This window comes from Schistocerca piceifrons, unplaced genomic scaffold (genome assembly GCF_021461385.2).
Source record: "Schistocerca piceifrons isolate TAMUIC-IGC-003096 unplaced genomic scaffold, iqSchPice1.1 HiC_scaffold_649, whole genome shotgun sequence".
In the NCBI taxonomy this organism is placed as follows: Eukaryota; Metazoa; Arthropoda; class Insecta; order Orthoptera; family Acrididae; genus Schistocerca; species Schistocerca piceifrons.
Window position 1 is genome coordinate 1 of NW_025728893.1, and position 20435 is coordinate 20435.

Below are 20435 nucleotides of genomic sequence, written 5' to 3' on the forward strand. Positions count from 1 at the left end.
TTATTTCGCTTTTTATTCGTTGCCTTTAATATTCTTCTCATCAGTGGTGAGTGCTGCCTGCAGAAAGCGTTTATCTTGCGAATTCACGTGAAAGTTTGTGTTCCCTGTGAGGCGCACTACTTGGGATTAACTTGACTGCTCCAGCCAGGTGGCTCGTTGGTCTAGGGGTATGATTCCTGCTTTGGGTGCAGGAGGTCCCGGGTTCAAATCCCGGACGAGCCCTAGCGTTTTGTGCAAACTGATCGCACGTCAGTGGCTGAGTCAGCGCAAAAAGCTCGCCGTCAATATCAAATGAACTTCTTATTCGATGTGAGCAATTGACACTCTGGTCCGACGCGTTAAAAAAAAAAAAATAAAAAAAAAAAAAGTGGCTGGGGTACCTGGCTCTCACCCAGGAGGCCGGGGTTCGATTCCCGGTACCGGAAATGCGCATTTTGTTGCTCCTCTTATGCGACTTGGCCCGACTTAGCTCGACTGACGCTACGCTGACGCTTGCAGAAAACTACGTTAAGTACGATTCGTGGTAACAAGTGACGGCGAGAGCGATGCGACACCTGTCCACCTCTTATCGAGGCACCTAACTGTGGTCAACAAAGCTGGAGGACTGCAAGACATTGCCACGGGGGCTGAATGCAGCTAACCACACTGCTTAGTGTCCTAACAGCGGAGACAGGTTCAAAAAAAAAAAAAAAAAAAAAAAAAATGGGTATAATTCCTGCTTAGGGTGCAGGAGGTCCCGGGTTCAAATCCCGGACGAGCCCTCGCGTTTTGTGCAAACTGATCGCACGTCAGTGGCTGAGTCAGCGCAAAAAGCTCGCCGTCAATATCAAACGAATTTCTTATTCGACGTGAGCAATTGACACTCTGGTCCGACGCGTGAAGGCGATTACGAAGGTTTCGGGTACAGGTGGTAGCAGATGCAATTTCCCAATCTAAAAACGAAAAAAAATTAAAAAAAAAAAAAAAAAAAAAAGGGGGTATGATTCCTGCTTTGGGTGCAGGAGGTCCCGGGTTCAAATCCCGGACGAGCCCTGCCATTTTGACCGTGCTGAAGAGTAGGTGGAACTCAGCCCCGGTTGCAGCTCCTCAATGAAGAGTAGACGCCTGTTATAGCACGTGGATATAACAAGAATGCGGCACCAGTAAAGTACGTAGGTGGAATTCGGTAGAAAAGCAGACGGTAATTTTGCATGCAACGGAAAACAAGGTTGTCTTTGCGGGATATGTGCACCGTGAGTGGAGATTCAGCTTAATTGTGCGACAGTCTACCCTCATCTTACTAGCGACGGCAACAACCAAGGGGTGGCATGTAAGATTGAGCGTGGCTAAGAGTTTCTCATTATTAGTTAGCATCACACTTTGACAGAGCTGTGACAAGGCGAGTAGGGTGAGCTCAGGAAAGCCAGTAGCAAGCGCACTTGAAGTAGCCCTGAAGAACCGGATTATAAATTTTGCCAGCCATAATGGAGCTAGGGGCGTTCTCAGTTACCAAATACCGGTGCAATAAGAGAGCAACAGTATTTGACCGTAAAATGACGCCCTATCCGTCTAGCATACGACATTGCTTGTCTCTGCATACGCGGACGTCAGGTCATCTCGGAAATGAAATCCGAAATATAGATTAAAATTGTTGTGTTCCCGCCCGGGATCGAACCGGGGACCTTCTGCGTGTAAAGCAGACGTGATAACCGCTACACCACGGAAACGACGGTTCTTTTCATGTACCACCCGGAGACTCGTAATAGCAACAGTTTGTCTTCTGTGTTAGCAAGGGCATCGGCTACGAGCTCCCTCCGATTCGTGAAGTTCCTGTAGTAAAAGACGTCGATGGAAACAATCCAACCGCGACAGACAGGGAGAACGCTGGCTGAGCTGCAGCCCTACATGGTGAGACCATCAAAGGTGGCGTCATTCACATGCAGTGCGTTTTCGGAACGAATAGGCTCGTTGGTCTAGGGGTATGATTCCTGCTTCGGGTGCAGGAGGTCCCGGGTTCAAATCCCGGACGAGCCCTTGCGTTTTGTACAACGGTGCGGTAACAAATCGCATGGCGGCGGCTGTTTCGCGCATTTCCAGGCCTCCAAGTCAGCGCTAAAATCCGACAACCAGTTCTGAAACCGTTTCATGTTTCATTTGAGCCATGTGCACCCTGCTGATGGAACGTTTGAAGTTGATTTAAATGGTCACAGTAGAGATCGTAGCAAGTGTCTTGCTGAGTGCGACGAAAACGGGTTTCCGCCCGCAATCGAGCCGGGGACCTTCTGCGTGTTAGGCACGGCGCCTGGGCTCGGCGGCAGCTGCTGCTCTTTCCTTCCTTACGAGATACCGTCGATTCGCGCAGTCGTTATTGCAAAAGATGTCACCAAAGGCAATCGCTTCGTTAGCGGCACGGTGCCTGGGCTCGGCGGCAGCTCTACATGGAGGCACCAGCAGCCCAGCCAGGCCGCCGCCGGCACCGGCGCGCCACAGCCCAAGGAGTCGGCGGCCGCCCTGCAATGCCCCTGCCGTTGCATATTCCACCCGCCTCATATCCTCCCCATGTCTGACTCACTACCCCAAATGACACTGCAGTGGACGTGCTTATTACTATCGCTTTTGGAAGAACCAAGGCGCAGTATTCTAGTGTCGAACCGGTACTGCAAATTGGGATTAAGCAAAAATTTATTGTGTGGTCGAGCGACAGCTTCGGCTCGCTCTTCCTACATGATCGCTTCTTGTGCGGAATAATTCCTAGCTCGCCGATGGCTTCAGAGTTGGTCTTCTCGAAGTTTTGCTTTCGCACTGCATTCCGCAATCTTTTCGTTATGAGTTGTGTGCTTCGGTTTCCCGACTTTCTTGTGTTTAGTGCGTTTGGCTTCTCTTAACCCTTAGCCACCGCTTGCCGAAATTTCCACACTATCATCTGTCGATCTGCAGAGCTCGATGAAGGCATCGCGGCCGTTCCTGAGCTCGTGGAACGGTCGAATCTGTAGTTGTTTCCAGATCTCTCCCACACAACGGCCTCCCAGAAGCTTGGATTACAGAAGTACGCCACTACTCCCAGCCGGAGATTCACGATTGAAAGCAGAATGACATGAGCTACACGCAGCTCCGATTTTTTTTTTGTGTCTGACCTACTTTGAAAGACTTTGTAGTCGATTTACTTACTACTATCGCTGTTGGAAACCAGGTGATAACCGCACAGTATTCTAGAGACGATGAGGTAATGAAAATTTAGAATAAGTAAAACAGTATCAAAAGAAGTTGTGTGGTGGAGCAGCACATGCAATTCACGCTTCCTAGATATTCGTTACTGCATAGAATAATTCTTTTGTCTGCGGCGTCTTCAGTATCCGTCTTCTGGAAATTTTGCTTGCAGTATATTGTGCAATCTTTTCGTTATGAGTTGGTGCTTGGTTTCCCGATGTTCTTTTGTTTAGTGCATTCGCCTTCTCTTAACCCTGAGAAACCACATACCGAAACTGAGGCACTGCCGGCTGTTCATAAGCAGTGCTCGATGCAGTTATTTCGCTTTTTATTCGTTGCCTTTAATATTCTTCTCATCAGTGGTGAGTGCTGCCTGCAGAAAGCGTTTATCTTGCGAATTCACGTGAAAGTTTGTGTTCCCTGTGAGGCGCACTACTTGGGATTAACTTGACTGCTCCAGCCAGGTGGCTCGTTGGTCTAGGGGTATGATTCCTGCTTTGGGTGCAGGAGGTCCCGGGTTCAAATCCCGGACGAGCCCTAGCGTTTTGTGCAAACTGATCGCACGTCAGTGGCTGAGTCAGCGCAAAAAGCTCGCCGTCAATATCAAATGAACTTCTTATTCGATGTGAGCAATTGACACTCTGGTCCGACGCGTTAAAAAAAAAAAAATAAAAAAAAAAAAAGTGGCTGGGGTACCTGGCTCTCACCCAGGAGGCCGGGGTTCGATTCCCGGTACCGGAAATGCGCATTTTGTTGCTCCTCTTATGCGACTTGGCCCGACTTAGCTCGACTGACGCTTGCAGAAAACTACGTTAAGTACGATTCGTGGTAACAAGTGACGGCGAGAGCGATGCGACACCTGTCCACCTCTTATCGAGGCACCTAACTGTGGTCAACAAAGCTGGAGGACTGCAAGACATTGCCACGGGGGCTGAATGCAGCTAACCACACTGCTTAGTGTCCTAACAGCGGAGACAGGTTCAAAAAAAAAAAAAAAAAAAAAAAAAAATGGGTATAATTCCTGCTTAGGGTGCAGGAGGTCCCGGGTTCAAATCCCGGACGAGCCCTCGCGTTTTGTGCAAACTGATCGCACGTCAGTGGCTGAGTCAGCGCAAAAAGCTCGCCGTCAATATCAAACGAATTTCTTATTCGACGTGAGCAATTGACACTCTGGTCCGACGCGTGAAGGCGATTACGAAGGTTTCGGGTACAGGTGGTAGCAGATGCAATTTCCCAATCTAAAAACGAAAAAAAATTAAAAAAAAAAAAAAAAAAAAAAGGGGGTATGATTCCTGCTTTGGGTGCAGGAGGTCCCGGGTTCAAATCCCGGACGAGCCCTGCCATTTTGACCGTGCTGAAGAGTAGGTGGAACTCAGCCCCGGTTGCAGCTCCTCAATGAAGAGTAGACGCCTGTTATAGCACGTGGATATAACAAGAATGCGGCACCAGTAAAGTACGTAGGTGGAATTCGGTAGAAAAGCAGACGGTAATTTTGCATGCAACGGAAAACAAGGTTGTCTTTGCGGGATATGTGCACCGTGAGTGGAGATTCAGCTTAATTGTGCGACAGTCTACCCTCATCTTACTAGCGACGGCAACAACCAAGGGGTGGCATGTAAGATTGAGCGTGGCTAAGAGTTTCTCATTATTAGTTAGCATCACACTTTGACAGAGCTGTGACAAGGCGAGTAGGGTGAGCTCAGGAAAGCCAGTAGCAAGCGCACTTGAAGTAGCCCTGAAGAACCGGATTATAAATTTTGCCAGCCATAATGGAGCTAGGGGCGTTCTCAGTTACCAAATACCGGTGCAATAAGAGAGCAACAGTATTTGACCGTAAAATGACGCCCTATCCGTCTAGCATACGACATTGCTTGTCTCTGCATACGCGGACGTCAGGTCATCTCGGAAATGAAATCCGAAATATAGATTAAAATTGTTGTGTTCCCGCCCGGGATCGAACCGGGGACCTTCTGCGTGTAAAGCAGACGTGATAACCGCTACACCACGGAAACGACGGTTCTTTTCATGTACCACCCGGAGACTCGTAATAGCAACAGTTTGTCTTCTGTGTTAGCAAGGGCATCGGCTACGAGCTCCCTCCGATTCGTGAAGTTCCTGTAGTAAAAGACGTCGATGGAAACAATCCAACCGCGACAGACAGGGAGAACGCTGGCTGAGCTGCAGCCCTACATGGTGAGACCATCAAAGGTGGCGTCATTCACATGCAGTGCGTTTTCGGAACGAATAGGCTCGTTGGTCTAGGGGTATGATTCCTGCTTCGGGTGCAGGAGGTCCCGGGTTCAAATCCCGGACGAGCCCTTGCGTTTTGTACAACGGTGCGGTAACAAATCGCATGGCGGCGGCTGTTTCGCGCATTTCCAGGCCTCCAAGTCAGCGCTAAAATCCGACAACCAGTTCTGAAACCGTTTCATGTTTCATTTGAGCCATGTGCACCCTGCTGATGGAACGTTTGAAGTTGATTTAAATGGTCACAGTAGAGATCGTAGCAAGTGTCTTGCTGAGTGCGACGAAAACGGGTTTCCGCCCGCAATCGAGCCGGGGACCTTCTGCGTGTTAGGCACGGCGCCTGGGCTCGGCGGCAGCTGCTGCTCTTTCCTTCCTTACGAGATACCGTCGATTCGCGCAGTCGTTATTGCAAAAGATGTCACCAAAGGCAATCGCTTCGTTAGCGGCACGGTGCCTGGGCTCGGCGGCAGCTCTACATGGAGGCACCAGCAGCCCAGCCAGGCCGCCGCCGGCACCGGCGCGCCACAGCCCAAGGAGTCGGCGGCCGCCCTGCAATGCCCCTGCCGTTGCATATTCCACCCGCCTCATATCCTCCCCATGTCTGACTCACTACCCCAAATGACACTGCAGTGGACGTGCTTATTACTATCGCTTTTGGAAGAACCAAGGCGCAGTATTCTAGTGTCGAACCGGTACTGCAAATTGGGATTAAGCAAAAATTTATTGTGTGGTCGAGCGACAGCTTCGGCTCGCTCTTCCTACATGATCGCTTCTTGTGCGGAATAATTCCTAGCTCGCCGATGGCTTCAGAGTTGGTCTTCTCGAAGTTTTGCTTTCGCACTGCATTCCGCAATCTTTTCGTTATGAGTTGTGTGCTTCGGTTTCCCGACTTTCTTGTGTTTAGTGCGTTTGGCTTCTCTTAACCCTTAGCCACCGCTTGCCGAAATTTCCACACTATCATCTGTCGATCTGCAGAGCTCGATGAAGGCATCGCGGCCGTTCCTGAGCTCGTGGAACGGTCGAATCTGTAGTTGTTTCCAGATCTCTCCCACACAACGGCCTCCCAGAAGCTTGGATTACAGAAGTACGCCACTACTCCCAGCCGGAGATTCACGATTGAAAGCAGAATGACATGAGCTACACGCAGCTCCGATTTTTTTTTTGTGTCTGACCTACTTTGAAAGACTTTGTAGTCGATTTACTTACTACTATCGCTGTTGGAAACCAGGTGATAACCGCACAGTATTCTAGAGACGATGAGGTAATGAAAATTTAGAATAAGTAAAACAGTATCAAAAGAAGTTGTGTGGTGGAGCAGCACATGCAATTCACGCTTCCTAGATATTCGTTACTGCATAGAATAATTCTTTTGTCTGCGGCGTCTTCAGTATCCGTCTTCTGGAAATTTTGCTTGCAGTATATTGTGCAATCTTTTCGTTATGAGTTGGTGCTTGGTTTCCCGATGTTCTTTTGTTTAGTGCATTCGCCTTCTCTTAACCCTGAGAAACCACATACCGAAACTGAGGCACTGCCGGCTGTTCATAAGCAGTGCTCGATGCAGTTATTTCGCTTTTTATTCGTTGCCTTTAATATTCTTCTCATCAGTGGTGAGTGCTGCCTGCAGAAAGCGTTTATCTTGCGAATTCACGTGAAAGTTTGTGTTCCCTGTGAGGCGCACTACTTGGGATTAACTTGACTGCTCCAGCCAGGTGGCTCGTTGGTCTAGGGGTATGATTCCTGCTTTGGGTGCAGGAGGTCCCGGGTTCAAATCCCGGACGAGCCCTAGCGTTTTGTGCAAACTGATCGCACGTCAGTGGCTGAGTCAGCGCAAAAAGCTCGCCGTCAATATCAAATGAACTTCTTATTCGATGTGAGCAATTGACACTCTGGTCCGACGCGTTAAAAAAAAAAAAATAAAAAAAAAAAAAGTGGCTGGGGTACCTGGCTCTCACCCAGGAGGCCGGGGTTCGATTCCCGGTACCGGAAATGCGCATTTTGTTGCTCCTCTTATGCGACTTGGCCCGACTTAGCTCGACTGACGCTACGCTGACGCTTGCAGAAAACTACGTTAAGTACGATTCGTGGTAACAAGTGACGGCGAGAGCGATGCGACACCTGTCCACCTCTTATCGAGGCACCTAACTGTGGTCAACAAAGCTGGAGGACTGCAAGACATTGCCACGGGGGCTGAATGCAGCTAACCACACTGCTTAGTGTCCTAACAGCGGAGACAGGTTCAAAAAAAAAAAAAAAAAAAAAAAAAAATGGGTATAATTCCTGCTTAGGGTGCAGGAGGTCCCGGGTTCAAATCCCGGACGAGCCCTCGCGTTTTGTGCAAACTGATCGCACGTCAGTGGCTGAGTCAGCGCAAAAAGCTCGCCGTCAATATCAAACGAATTTCTTATTCGACGTGAGCAATTGACACTCTGGTCCGACGCGTGAAGGCGATTACGAAGGTTTCGGGTACAGGTGGTAGCAGATGCAATTTCCCAATCTAAAAACGAAAAAAAATTAAAAAAAAAAAAAAAAAAAAAAAGGGGGTATGATTCCTGCTTTGGGTGCAGGAGGTCCCGGGTTCAAATCCCGGACGAGCCCTGCCATTTTGACCGTGCTGAAGAGTAGGTGGAACTCAGCCCCGGTTGCAGCTCCTCAATGAAGAGTAGACGCCTGTTATAGCACGTGGATATAACAAGAATGCGGCACCAGTAAAGTACGTAGGTGGAATTCGGTAGAAAAGCAGACGGTAATTTTGCATGCAACGGAAAACAAGGTTGTCTTTGCGGGATATGTGCACCGTGAGTGGAGATTCAGCTTAATTGTGCGACAGTCTACCCTCATCTTACTAGCGACGGCAACAACCAAGGGGTGGCATGTAAGATTGAGCGTGGCTAAGAGTTTCTCATTATTAGTTAGCATCACACTTTGACAGAGCTGTGACAAGGCGAGTAGGGTGAGCTCAGGAAAGCCAGTAGCAAGCGCACTTGAAGTAGCCCTGAAGAACCGGATTATAAATTTTGCCAGCCATAATGGAGCTAGGGGCGTTCTCAGTTACCAAATACCGGTGCAATAAGAGAGCAACAGTATTTGACCGTAAAATGACGCCCTATCCGTCTAGCATACGACATTGCTTGTCTCTGCATACGCGGACGTCAGGTCATCTCGGAAATGAAATCCGAAATATAGATTAAAATTGTTGTGTTCCCGCCCGGGATCGAACCGGGGACCTTCTGCGTGTAAAGCAGACGTGATAACCGCTACACCACGGAAACGACGGTTCTTTTCATGTACCACCCGGAGACTCGTAATAGCAACAGTTTGTCTTCTGTGTTAGCAAGGGCATCGGCTACGAGCTCCCTCCGATTCGTGAAGTTCCTGTAGTAAAAGACGTCGATGGAAACAATCCAACCGCGACAGACAGGGAGAACGCTGGCTGAGCTGCAGCCCTACATGGTGAGACCATCAAAGGTGGCGTCATTCACATGCAGTGCGTTTTCGGAACGAATAGGCTCGTTGGTCTAGGGGTATGATTCCTGCTTCGGGTGCAGGAGGTCCCGGGTTCAAATCCCGGACGAGCCCTTGCGTTTTGTACAACGGTGCGGTAACAAATCGCATGGCGGCGGCTGTTTCGCGCATTTCCAGGCCTCCAAGTCAGCGCTAAAATCCGACAACCAGTTCTGAAACCGTTTCATGTTTCATTTGAGCCATGTGCACCCTGCTGATGGAACGTTTGAAGTTGATTTAAATGGTCACAGTAGAGATCGTAGCAAGTGTCTTGCTGAGTGCGACGAAAACGGGTTTCCGCCCGCAATCGAGCCGGGGACCTTCTGCGTGTTAGGCACGGCGCCTGGGCTCGGCGGCAGCTGCTGCTCTTTCCTTCCTTACGAGATACCGTCGATTCGCGCAGTCGTTATTGCAAAAGATGTCACCAAAGGCAATCGCTTCGTTAGCGGCACGGTGCCTGGGCTCGGCGGCAGCTCTACATGGAGGCACCAGCAGCCCAGCCAGGCCGCCGCCGGCACCGGCGCGCCACAGCCCAAGGAGTCGGCGGCCGCCCTGCAATGCCCCTGCCGTTGCATATTCCACCCGCCTCATATCCTCCCCATGTCTGACTCACTACCCCAAATGACACTGCAGTGGACGTGCTTATTACTATCGCTTTTGGAAGAACCAAGGCGCAGTATTCTAGTGTCGAACCGGTACTGCAAATTGGGATTAAGCAAAAATTTATTGTGTGGTCGAGCGACAGCTTCGGCTCGCTCTTCCTACATGATCGCTTCTTGTGCGGAATAATTCCTAGCTCGCCGATGGCTTCAGAGTTGGTCTTCTCGAAGTTTTGCTTTCGCACTGCATTCCGCAATCTTTTCGTTATGAGTTGTGTGCTTCGGTTTCCCGACTTTCTTGTGTTTAGTGCGTTTGGCTTCTCTTAACCCTTAGCCACCGCTTGCCGAAATTTCCACACTATCATCTGTCGATCTGCAGAGCTCGATGAAGGCATCGCGGCCGTTCCTGAGCTCGTGGAACGGTCGAATCTGTAGTTGTTTCCAGATCTCTCCCACACAACGGCCTCCCAGAAGCTTGGATTACAGAAGTACGCCACTACTCCCAGCCGGAGATTCACGATTGAAAGCAGAATGACATGAGCTACACGCAGCTCCGATTTTTTTTTTGTGTCTGACCTACTTTGAAAGACTTTGTAGTCGATTTACTTACTACTATCGCTGTTGGAAACCAGGTGATAACCGCACAGTATTCTAGAGACGATGAGGTAATGAAAATTTAGAATAAGTAAAACAGTATCAAAAGAAGTTGTGTGGTGGAGCAGCACATGCAATTCACGCTTCCTAGATATTCGTTACTGCATAGAATAATTCTTTTGTCTGCGGCGTCTTCAGTATCCGTCTTCTGGAAATTTTGCTTGCAGTATATTGTGCAATCTTTTCGTTATGAGTTGGTGCTTGGTTTCCCGATGTTCTTTTGTTTAGTGCATTCGCCTTCTCTTAACCCTGAGAAACCACATACCGAAACTGAGGCACTGCCGGCTGTTCATAAGCAGTGCTCGATGCAGTTATTTCGCTTTTTATTCGTTGCCTTTAATATTCTTCTCATCAGTGGTGAGTGCTGCCTGCAGAAAGCGTTTATCTTGCGAATTCACGTGAAAGTTTGTGTTCCCTGTGAGGCGCACTACTTGGGATTAACTTGACTGCTCCAGCCAGGTGGCTCGTTGGTCTAGGGGTATGATTCCTGCTTTGGGTGCAGGAGGTCCCGGGTTCAAATCCCGGACGAGCCCTAGCGTTTTGTGCAAACTGATCGCACGTCAGTGGCTGAGTCAGCGCAAAAAGCTCGCCGTCAATATCAAATGAACTTCTTATTCGATGTGAGCAATTGACACTCTGGTCCGACGCGTTAAAAAAAAAAAAATAAAAAAAAAAAAAGTGGCTGGGGTACCTGGCTCTCACCCAGGAGGCCGGGGTTCGATTCCCGGTACCGGAAATGCGCATTTTGTTGCTCCTCTTATGCGACTTGGCCCGACTTAGCTCGACTGACGCTACGCTGACGCTTGCAGAAAACTACGTTAAGTACGATTCGTGGTAACAAGTGACGGCGAGAGCGATGCGACACCTGTCCACCTCTTATCGAGGCACCTAACTGTGGTCAACAAAGCTGGAGGACTGCAAGACATTGCCACGGGGGCTGAATGCAGCTAACCACACTGCTTAGTGTCCTAACAGCGGAGACAGGTTCAAAAAAAAAAAAAAAAAAAAAAAAATGGGTATAATTCCTGCTTAGGGTGCAGGAGGTCCCGGGTTCAAATCCCGGACGAGCCCTCGCGTTTTGTGCAAACTGATCGCACGTCAGTGGCTGAGTCAGCGCAAAAAGCTCGCCGTCAATATCAAACGAATTTCTTATTCGACGTGAGCAATTGACACTCTGGTCCGACGCGTGAAGGCGATTACGAAGGTTTCGGGTACAGGTGGTAGCAGATGCAATTTCCCAATCTAAAAACGAAAAAAAATTAAAAAAAAAAAAAAAAAAAAAAGGGGGTATGATTCCTGCTTTGGGTGCAGGAGGTCCCGGGTTCAAATCCCGGACGAGCCCTGCCATTTTGACCGTGCTGAAGAGTAGGTGGAACTCAGCCCCGGTTGCAGCTCCTCAATGAAGAGTAGACGCCTGTTATAGCACGTGGATATAACAAGAATGCGGCACCAGTAAAGTACGTAGGTGGAATTCGGTAGAAAAGCAGACGGTAATTTTGCATGCAACGGAAAACAAGGTTGTCTTTGCGGGATATGTGCACCGTGAGTGGAGATTCAGCTTAATTGTGCGACAGTCTACCCTCATCTTACTAGCGACGGCAACAACCAAGGGGTGGCATGTAAGATTGAGCGTGGCTAAGAGTTTCTCATTATTAGTTAGCATCACACTTTGACAGAGCTGTGACAAGGCGAGTAGGGTGAGCTCAGGAAAGCCAGTAGCAAGCGCACTTGAAGTAGCCCTGAAGAACCGGATTATAAATTTTGCCAGCCATAATGGAGCTAGGGGCGTTCTCAGTTACCAAATACCGGTGCAATAAGAGAGCAACAGTATTTGACCGTAAAATGACGCCCTATCCGTCTAGCATACGACATTGCTTGTCTCTGCATACGCGGACGTCAGGTCATCTCGGAAATGAAATCCGAAATATAGATTAAAATTGTTGTGTTCCCGCCCGGGATCGAACCGGGGACCTTCTGCGTGTAAAGCAGACGTGATAACCGCTACACCACGGAAACGACGGTTCTTTTCATGTACCACCCGGAGACTCGTAATAGCAACAGTTTGTCTTCTGTGTTAGCAAGGGCATCGGCTACGAGCTCCCTCCGATTCGTGAAGTTCCTGTAGTAAAAGACGTCGATGGAAACAATCCAACCGCGACAGACAGGGAGAACGCTGGCTGAGCTGCAGCCCTACATGGTGAGACCATCAAAGGTGGCGTCATTCACATGCAGTGCGTTTTCGGAACGAATAGGCTCGTTGGTCTAGGGGTATGATTCCTGCTTCGGGTGCAGGAGGTCCCGGGTTCAAATCCCGGACGAGCCCTTGCGTTTTGTACAACGGTGCGGTAACAAATCGCATGGCGGCGGCTGTTTCGCGCATTTCCAGGCCTCCAAGTCAGCGCTAAAATCCGACAACCAGTTCTGAAACCGTTTCATGTTTCATTTGAGCCATGTGCACCCTGCTGATGGAACGTTTGAAGTTGATTTAAATGGTCACAGTAGAGATCGTAGCAAGTGTCTTGCTGAGTGCGACGAAAACGGGTTTCCGCCCGCAATCGAGCCGGGGACCTTCTGCGTGTTAGGCACGGCGCCTGGGCTCGGCGGCAGCTGCTGCTCTTTCCTTCCTTACGAGATACCGTCGATTCGCGCAGTCGTTATTGCAAAAGATGTCACCAAAGGCAATCGCTTCGTTAGCGGCACGGTGCCTGGGCTCGGCGGCAGCTCTACATGGAGGCACCAGCAGCCCAGCCAGGCCGCCGCCGGCACCGGCGCGCCACAGCCCAAGGAGTCGGCGGCCGCCCTGCAATGCCCCTGCCGTTGCATATTCCACCCGCCTCATATCCTCCCCATGTCTGACTCACTACCCCAAATGACACTGCAGTGGACGTGCTTATTACTATCGCTTTTGGAAGAACCAAGGCGCAGTATTCTAGTGTCGAACCGGTACTGCAAATTGGGATTAAGCAAAAATTTATTGTGTGGTCGAGCGACAGCTTCGGCTCGCTCTTCCTACATGATCGCTTCTTGTGCGGAATAATTCCTAGCTCGCCGATGGCTTCAGAGTTGGTCTTCTCGAAGTTTTGCTTTCGCACTGCATTCCGCAATCTTTTCGTTATGAGTTGTGTGCTTCGGTTTCCCGACTTTCTTGTGTTTAGTGCGTTTGGCTTCTCTTAACCCTTAGCCACCGCTTGCCGAAATTTCCACACTATCATCTGTCGATCTGCAGAGCTCGATGAAGGCATCGCGGCCGTTCCTGAGCTCGTGGAACGGTCGAATCTGTAGTTGTTTCCAGATCTCTCCCACACAACGGCCTCCCAGAAGCTTGGATTACAGAAGTACGCCACTACTCCCAGCCGGAGATTCACGATTGAAAGCAGAATGACATGAGCTACACGCAGCTCCGATTTTTTTTTTGTGTCTGACCTACTTTGAAAGACTTTGTAGTCGATTTACTTACTACTATCGCTGTTGGAAACCAGGTGATAACCGCACAGTATTCTAGAGACGATGAGGTAATGAAAATTTAGAATAAGTAAAACAGTATCAAAAGAAGTTGTGTGGTGGAGCAGCACATGCAATTCACGCTTCCTAGATATTCGTTACTGCATAGAATAATTCTTTTGTCTGCGGCGTCTTCAGTATCCGTCTTCTGGAAATTTTGCTTGCAGTATATTGTGCAATCTTTTCGTTATGAGTTGGTGCTTGGTTTCCCGATGTTCTTTTGTTTAGTGCATTCGCCTTCTCTTAACCCTGAGAAACCACATACCGAAACTGAGGCACTGCCGGCTGTTCATAAGCAGTGCTCGATGCAGTTATTTCGCTTTTTATTCGTTGCCTTTAATATTCTTCTCATCAGTGGTGAGTGCTGCCTGCAGAAAGCGTTTATCTTGCGAATTCACGTGAAAGTTTGTGTTCCCTGTGAGGCGCACTACTTGGGATTAACTTGACTGCTCCAGCCAGGTGGCTCGTTGGTCTAGGGGCAGTTCCGCTTTAGACGCCGTGCAGTGTGGACGTGCCTAGTCTTCCGCTCCGCCGTAGCGTTACGTATAGTGGACTATCGTTTTTGTTTACGTGTTGTGTTGCAACTTCTGTGAGTGTTTCTCTGTCGTTGTTTCGTACCTTGTGTTATTTTCTGTCCTTATTTCAGTGTTTTTTGTGTAGCGGTTTCGACCGCATATTTTGAAAATGTCGTCCCAGGTTATTCCTCGTCAGGCTACAGTTAGTTTTGCTTTTGACAAGTCAACCCGCCATGTGCAGCCTAGTTCTCTTGAGATTCATGATTGGTTGGTAGATACCTTTGGTGTTCATTCGGATCAGGTGCACACTGCTTATTTTGATACCGAACTGTATGTTTTCTTTGTTAAGTTTATGGACCCACTTCAGGTTGATAAAATTCTTTCTAAATATGGTCATCAAGTTCTCTTTCGGCATCGGGATGATTCTGTAAGTACCGTGCTGCTTTCCAGTGCTTCCATCACGTATACCAATGTTCGTGTTTACAACCTTCCACCGGAGGTGGATAATGTCTATCTTAAGGAGGGTCTACAGAAGTATGGTGATGTAAAGAGCATTCGCCTTGAACGCTGGTCAAGCCAACATCGCCTGCAATGTTACAGTGGTATTCGTTCAGTCGAAATGCACGTTAAGCAGAATATTCCATCTCACCTGCAGATCGGTGGATATCGTGTCCATGTAACATATAGTGGTCAGGTGGGCACCTGTTTTTTGTGCAATGAAAGTGGTCACGTGCGTACCGACTGTCCGCGGAGAGTTTTTGTTTTAAAAAACTCTCTCGAACAGCGTCGCAAGTTAACGGTCGCTGACCTCGTTGCAGGTGGTTCTGCTCTTGGTGTAGCACAGTCCAGTGGTAGTAGCGCCCCTCCACAGGTTTTGCGCACCCCTGATACAGAATTTCCTCCTTTGCGTGCTAAATCTGATGTTGTTCCGTCTGTCCCTCAGGTGGGTGTGCCACTTTTGAATAATAAGAGGCGTCGCCCACACGATGGAAATAGTACGGTTGAGGATCTCCCTGAGATGCCCCAGTCCGAGCGACCGGCATCCTCCGAGCCACTGTGTACTGTAGCTGCTCCCTGCCCTCCTGAGGTAGCGGTTCCGGTGGCGGCTGCTGGCGCCCCTCCGGCCTCCGACGCAGCTTCTCTCGAGTCGGGTCGTCGGTCGGGCCTGTTGGCGCCGTCTTCCGAACCGACTTCGATGTCACAAGAAGTGGAGCCGCGACAACTTCCTGCTTCGCTGCCCCATACCTCTGCCAGCGGAGCTGCTCCGCTTCCTTCCAACTCTGCGGCCTCGGACATTCCTGCTCACGTTTCGCCTCCGTGCAGTCCATGTTTGCCGGAAGCTAGTGCAGGTGTTGACCATTCCGTTTTGTCGGATGTTTCCCCCGCGACCCCGGATCCCGCATGTGGACCGGCGCGGGTGGTGTCGGATACAGAACTTGACCCTCCTACGTCACCGGCGGCTGAAGTTTCCTTGCCCGTCAGCCGACGCAAGTTACGCGTTCAGCCGAACGTTAATGCTGTTCGTAAAAAACCGAAACGTAAGGGATCCGCGGAACGGGGTAGCAGTCCCCCTCCCTCGGATGCCTCTGTCACCCCTGCTATGGACTGTGACGCTGGTGCGTCGGTGTAGGTGATTTGTTTTCTCGCTTTTCTCTCTATGGTTCAAGCATACACCTTTCTTACCTTAAATGTTAACCGTATTGAGTCCGACGTTCGCATTGCCTCTTTGCGGCAGTTTATTTACGACGCCTGTGCGGACGTAGTGTTTTTGCAGGAAGTGTTGTTTTCTGATCTCTCTCTACCTGGATTTCAAACTGTTTTTAATGTCGCGCCGGAATATTCAACAGGAACTGCTCTTTTCTTTCGAGAGGGCATTCCTATTACTGACATTGAATTCCTTGACTCTGGCCGTGGGATTGGTTGTCGTCTTTTTGATCTCCGCCTCGTTGTTTTGTATGCCCCCTCTGGTTCGGGTCACACTGTGGCTCGATCGCGCTTTTATAAAGAAGAGCTTATTTATCTTTTGCGCCAGAGTCCTCGGAGTCTCCTGCTCGGAGGCGATTTTAATTGTGTTTTACGCCCTGCAGACCAGTCCCCCAATTTTAATTATTGCCGTGATTTACATGACTTAGTTCGTACGATGCATCTGCGTGATGTTTGGGAACACAAATATCCAACCCTGGTGAAATATACGTTTTTTACCGCGTCCTCATGCAGTAGACTCGACAGATTCTATTTATCTGATTTTTTATGTGATAAAATTCTTTCTGTCGATGTTATTCCTACTAGTTTTTCTGACCATTGTGCTTTTACTGCAACTGTAAATCTTAGTCGCCAACCTGCAAACCTTTATCGTTCCCAGTGGATGTTAAATGTTTCCCACCTTGCCGACAGTGCTATGGATGATGTTATAAGTGGCGTGTGGGAGCGATGTCTTCGCTCTGTCCCGCGATACCCCTCCTTGCTGGTTTGGTGGACTGCGTTTGCCAAGCCCAAGATTCGTCAGACTTTGATTTTCTACTGTGCTGCTAGGACGCGTGATTTTAAGAACACGTATGAATATTACTACTCTGTCCTGCGTGAACTATATGACGCGGCGGGTACCTCTCCACTGCGGATCCATGATGTTCGTCGTATTAAAGCCAAGCTCTTGAGCCTTAAACGACGACAGATGGATGGTCTGCGAGTTAAGTCGAAACCTCACTCTCTTGTTGAAGGTGAACTGACATCCTTGTACCACCTGCTACGGCATCAGACTCGTCGTCGTCGCTCCTTCTTCTCTTCTCTTACGGTGGATGATGGGCGACAGCTTATTGCACAGGAGGAAATGGTTCGTGCTCTTCATCAGTATTACACTAGTCTATATTCTGCCGATGATTCTGGTGAGTCTCTTTCGGATGATGTCTTTGGGGATCTAACTGCGACGATCGCGCCTGACGCGAACGGCGAATTTCTCCGGGAGTTCCAGGTAGATGATGTTTTCGATTTTATTGCTCGCTCTCCGTCCAGTAAATCGCCGGGTCCAGACGGCCTGCCTAAAGAATTTTATCTCCGTTTTTGGCCTCTTTTGGGTGGCATTTTTACGCAGATTTTAAATGAGATTGTCAGGGGGATGGATGTGCCTGCCGATTTTAAAGTAGGGAAAATTGTTTTAATCCCGAAGTCCTCTGGTCGTTTATCTGCTGCCAATCTTCGTCCGCTCACATTGCTGAATTTTGACTATAAGACAGCTGCTAGAGCGCTCAATAGCCGGTTGTCTTCTCTGCTTCGGGGTGTGATTGGTGCACATCAATGTTGTTTTCATGATAGATCTATTCTGACACCAGTAGCCGAATATCGGGATGTTGTCTCGGTTGCGGCGGTTACAAACGTACATTGTGCCTTTGCCTTCCTTGATTTTTATAAGGCTTTTGATCACGTCAGTCATGTGTTTTTAGATCGTGTTTTAGGTACAATAGGTTTTAACGCTTCATCACGTGGTGTTCTTGGCAATTTGTATAGGGGAATAACAGCTCGGGTGTCAGTCAATGGGCAGCTGACGCCGCCCATTGCTATCCGCCGCGGAGTGCCTCAGGGTAGTCCGCTCTCTATGTCTTTATTCGTATTGTCCCTGGAACCGCTGCTTCGGACTATTGCTCTCAAGCTTCAGGGTATGTCCCTCTCTGGTGGGAAGCTCTCTGTTAAGGCATATGCGGATGATGTCGTTGTTCTCCTCCGTCAACGTGATGATATCCCGTTGTTGAAAGGGGCGGTTGATGCATACTGTCGTGTCTCTGGAGCGCGTCTCAATCAGGGTAAATGTAAGTTCCTTGATATTCGAGGATTTCGCGATGCTGACGTCCCTTGGGCCACTTTTGTCGATCGCCATACGTCCTTGGGGATTATCATTGATCGGTGTCCTCTAAAAATGGCGGCTCTCAATTGGAAATCTGTCACCGAGAAGATACAGGGGGCTCTGATGGTCCATGAGCAGCGCTCTGCTACCATTTTGCAAAAAGTCAGAATTTTAGACACCTACGTTCTATGTAAAGCTTATTATGTTGCTCAGCTGTTCCCACTTCCCATGATGGTGGCGAAAAGGTTGCGCCAATTGTCTAGCAGGTTTATATGGAAGGGCCATCTATTCAAGTTACGTTACGAGGTAATGACGAAACCGCGTCTCTCCGGAGGCTTGGGCCTCTCTGACATTACTCGCAAGGCGTCTGCTTTGTACGTCCGCCGAACGACTCTAATTGTTACGCAAGAAGTGACTTCAATTACATCCAGGCTATTTACTGTTGTGCGTCCGGCGAGCCTTGCTCCACCTGTCGATGTCGGACGCCTAAATTTTAAGTTGAAACACATTCGGGAATTTTACATTGCGGTGAGTTACCTCGGTGACGTCTTCTTGCGGCGACCGGTGCCAACGACCAAGGGCTTGATTGCCCGCTGGGAGGGGCTGGCCGGTCCCAATCCAATAGAACTGGCGTCTCCATCTGTGTCCTGGAGGAACGTCTGGAAGAACGTTAGTCTGCCGATCCACTCTATGGCCGTGGCGTCCACGTGGTATAGGGTAATAAATAATTTGGTTCCCACCAATGTACGACTGCACCGTATTGGTCTTTCTGACACGGACACCTGTACTCGGTGTGGTCTCCTGGATACCCTTGAACATCGATTCACCTGCTGTGGGCACCTTGCTAATTGGCGTTGGCTCAGGAAACAACTTGCTTTTGTCACTAGGTCTGCTGAAGCCGCTTATACTATTGACATCATCGTCCGGCCCGATTCTTCCTTTTTTCCGCGGACGAAGCTCCATACCGTCATGTGGTTGATTGGCCATTTCGTACATTTTGTCAACAGTTGTCATGAAGAGGATGGACACCTAGCGTTTCGGCAGTACATGCTTACTGCTTACTGGCAGCGCTTGCGATTGCCAGGCCTCCGAGATGATTTTGCCAATATGCTTAGCCTGACATTTGAAAGAGAGGGTGTTGGCTAAGGTCACATGAGTGAGCCATTTTCTTTTACACTGTTTCTGGATTTGCCGCCTTTATATATGTTTCTTCTATACACCAGGACTGAAGTTTTCGAGTTTTAATCTTTATTTCACTCAGCAGTCTACAAAAAAAAAAAAAAAAAAAAAAAAAAAAAAAAAAAAAAAAAAAAAGGGGTATGATTCCTGCTTTGGGTGCAGGAGGTCCCGGGTTCAAATCCCGGACGAGCCCTGCCATTTTGACCGTGCTGAAGAGTAGGTGGAACTCAGCCCCGGTTGCAGCTCCTCAATGAAGAGTAGACGCCTGTTATAGCACGTGGATATAACAAGAATGCGGCACCAGTAAAGTACGTAGGTGGAATTCGGTAGAAAAGCAGACGGTAATTTTGCATGCAACGGAAAACAAGGTTGTCTTTGCGGGATATGTGCACCGTGAGTGGAGATTCAGCTTAATTGTGCGACAGTCTACCCTCATCTTACTAGCGACGGCAACAACCAAGGGGTGGCATGTAAGATTGAGCGTGGCTAAGAGTTTCTCATTATTAGTTAGCATCACACTTTGACAGAGCTGTGACAAGGCGAGTAGGGTGAGCTCAGGAAAGCCAGTAGCAAGCGCACTTGAAGTAGCCCTGAAGAACCGGATTATAAATTTTGCCAGCCATAATGGAGCTAGGGGCGTTCTCAGTTACCAAATACCGGTGCAATAAGAGAGCAACAGTATTTGACCGTAAAATGACGCCCTATCCGTCTAGCATACGACATTGCTTGTCTCTGCATACGCGGACGTCAGGTCATCTCGGAAATGAAATCCGAAATATAGATTAAAATTGTTGTGTTCCCGCCCGGGATCGAACCGGGGACCTTCTGCGTGTAAAGCAGACGTGATAACCGCTACACCACGGAAACGACGGTTCTTTTCATGTACCACCCGGAGACTCGTAATAGCAACAGTTTGTCTTCTGTGTTAGCAAGGGCATCGGCTACGAGCTCCCTCCGATTCGTGAAGTTCCTGTAGTAAAAGACGTCGATGGAAACAATCCAACCGCGACAGACAGGGAGAACGCTGGCTGAGCTGCAGCCCTACATGGTGAGACCATCAAAGGTGGCGTCATTCACATGCAGTGCGTTTTCGGAACGAATAGGCTCGTTGGTCTAGGGGTATGATTCCTGCTTCGGGTGCAGGAGGTCCCGGGTTCAAATCCCGGACGAGCCCTTGCGTTTTGTACAACGGTGCGGTAACAAATCGCATGGCGGCGG

The 20435-nt window shown here is 49.2% G+C and overlaps 14 non-coding genes across 14 annotated transcripts; 9 read left to right on the forward strand and 5 right to left on the reverse strand.

Moving 5' to 3' along the window:
• The first annotated feature begins 150 nt into the window (after positions 1–150).
• Trnap-ugg lies at positions 151–222 on the forward strand. Its single transcript has one exon. It is a non-coding gene; the product is annotated as a tRNA-Pro (tRNA).
• Positions 223–1633: 1411 nt separating this feature from the next.
• On the reverse strand, positions 1634–1706 carry Trnav-uac. Its single transcript has one exon. It is a non-coding gene; the product is annotated as a tRNA-Val (tRNA).
• A 235-nt stretch (positions 1707–1941) lies between these two features.
• On the forward strand, positions 1942–2013 carry Trnap-cgg. Its single transcript has one exon. It is a non-coding gene; the product is annotated as a tRNA-Pro (tRNA).
• Positions 2014–3652: 1639 nt separating this feature from the next.
• On the forward strand, positions 3653–3724 carry Trnap-ugg. The gene has a single exon. It is a non-coding gene; the product is annotated as a tRNA-Pro (tRNA).
• Positions 3725–5125: 1401 nt separating this feature from the next.
• On the reverse strand, positions 5126–5198 carry Trnav-uac. Its single transcript has one exon. It is a non-coding gene; the product is annotated as a tRNA-Val (tRNA).
• A 235-nt stretch (positions 5199–5433) lies between these two features.
• Positions 5434–5505, forward strand: Trnap-cgg. The gene has a single exon. It is a non-coding gene; the product is annotated as a tRNA-Pro (tRNA).
• A 1639-nt stretch (positions 5506–7144) lies between these two features.
• Trnap-ugg lies at positions 7145–7216 on the forward strand. The gene has a single exon. It is a non-coding gene; the product is annotated as a tRNA-Pro (tRNA).
• Positions 7217–8629: 1413 nt separating this feature from the next.
• Positions 8630–8702, reverse strand: Trnav-uac. Its single transcript has one exon. It is a non-coding gene; the product is annotated as a tRNA-Val (tRNA).
• Positions 8703–8937: 235 nt separating this feature from the next.
• On the forward strand, positions 8938–9009 carry Trnap-cgg. Its single transcript has one exon. It is a non-coding gene; the product is annotated as a tRNA-Pro (tRNA).
• A 1639-nt stretch (positions 9010–10648) lies between these two features.
• Trnap-ugg lies at positions 10649–10720 on the forward strand. Its single transcript has one exon. It is a non-coding gene; the product is annotated as a tRNA-Pro (tRNA).
• A 1410-nt stretch (positions 10721–12130) lies between these two features.
• Positions 12131–12203, reverse strand: Trnav-uac. Its single transcript has one exon. It is a non-coding gene; the product is annotated as a tRNA-Val (tRNA).
• A 235-nt stretch (positions 12204–12438) lies between these two features.
• Trnap-cgg lies at positions 12439–12510 on the forward strand. The gene has a single exon. It is a non-coding gene; the product is annotated as a tRNA-Pro (tRNA).
• A 7501-nt stretch (positions 12511–20011) lies between these two features.
• On the reverse strand, positions 20012–20084 carry Trnav-uac. Its single transcript has one exon. It is a non-coding gene; the product is annotated as a tRNA-Val (tRNA).
• A 235-nt stretch (positions 20085–20319) lies between these two features.
• Trnap-cgg lies at positions 20320–20391 on the forward strand. The gene has a single exon. It is a non-coding gene; the product is annotated as a tRNA-Pro (tRNA).
• Positions 20392–20435: the final 44 nt, after the last annotated feature.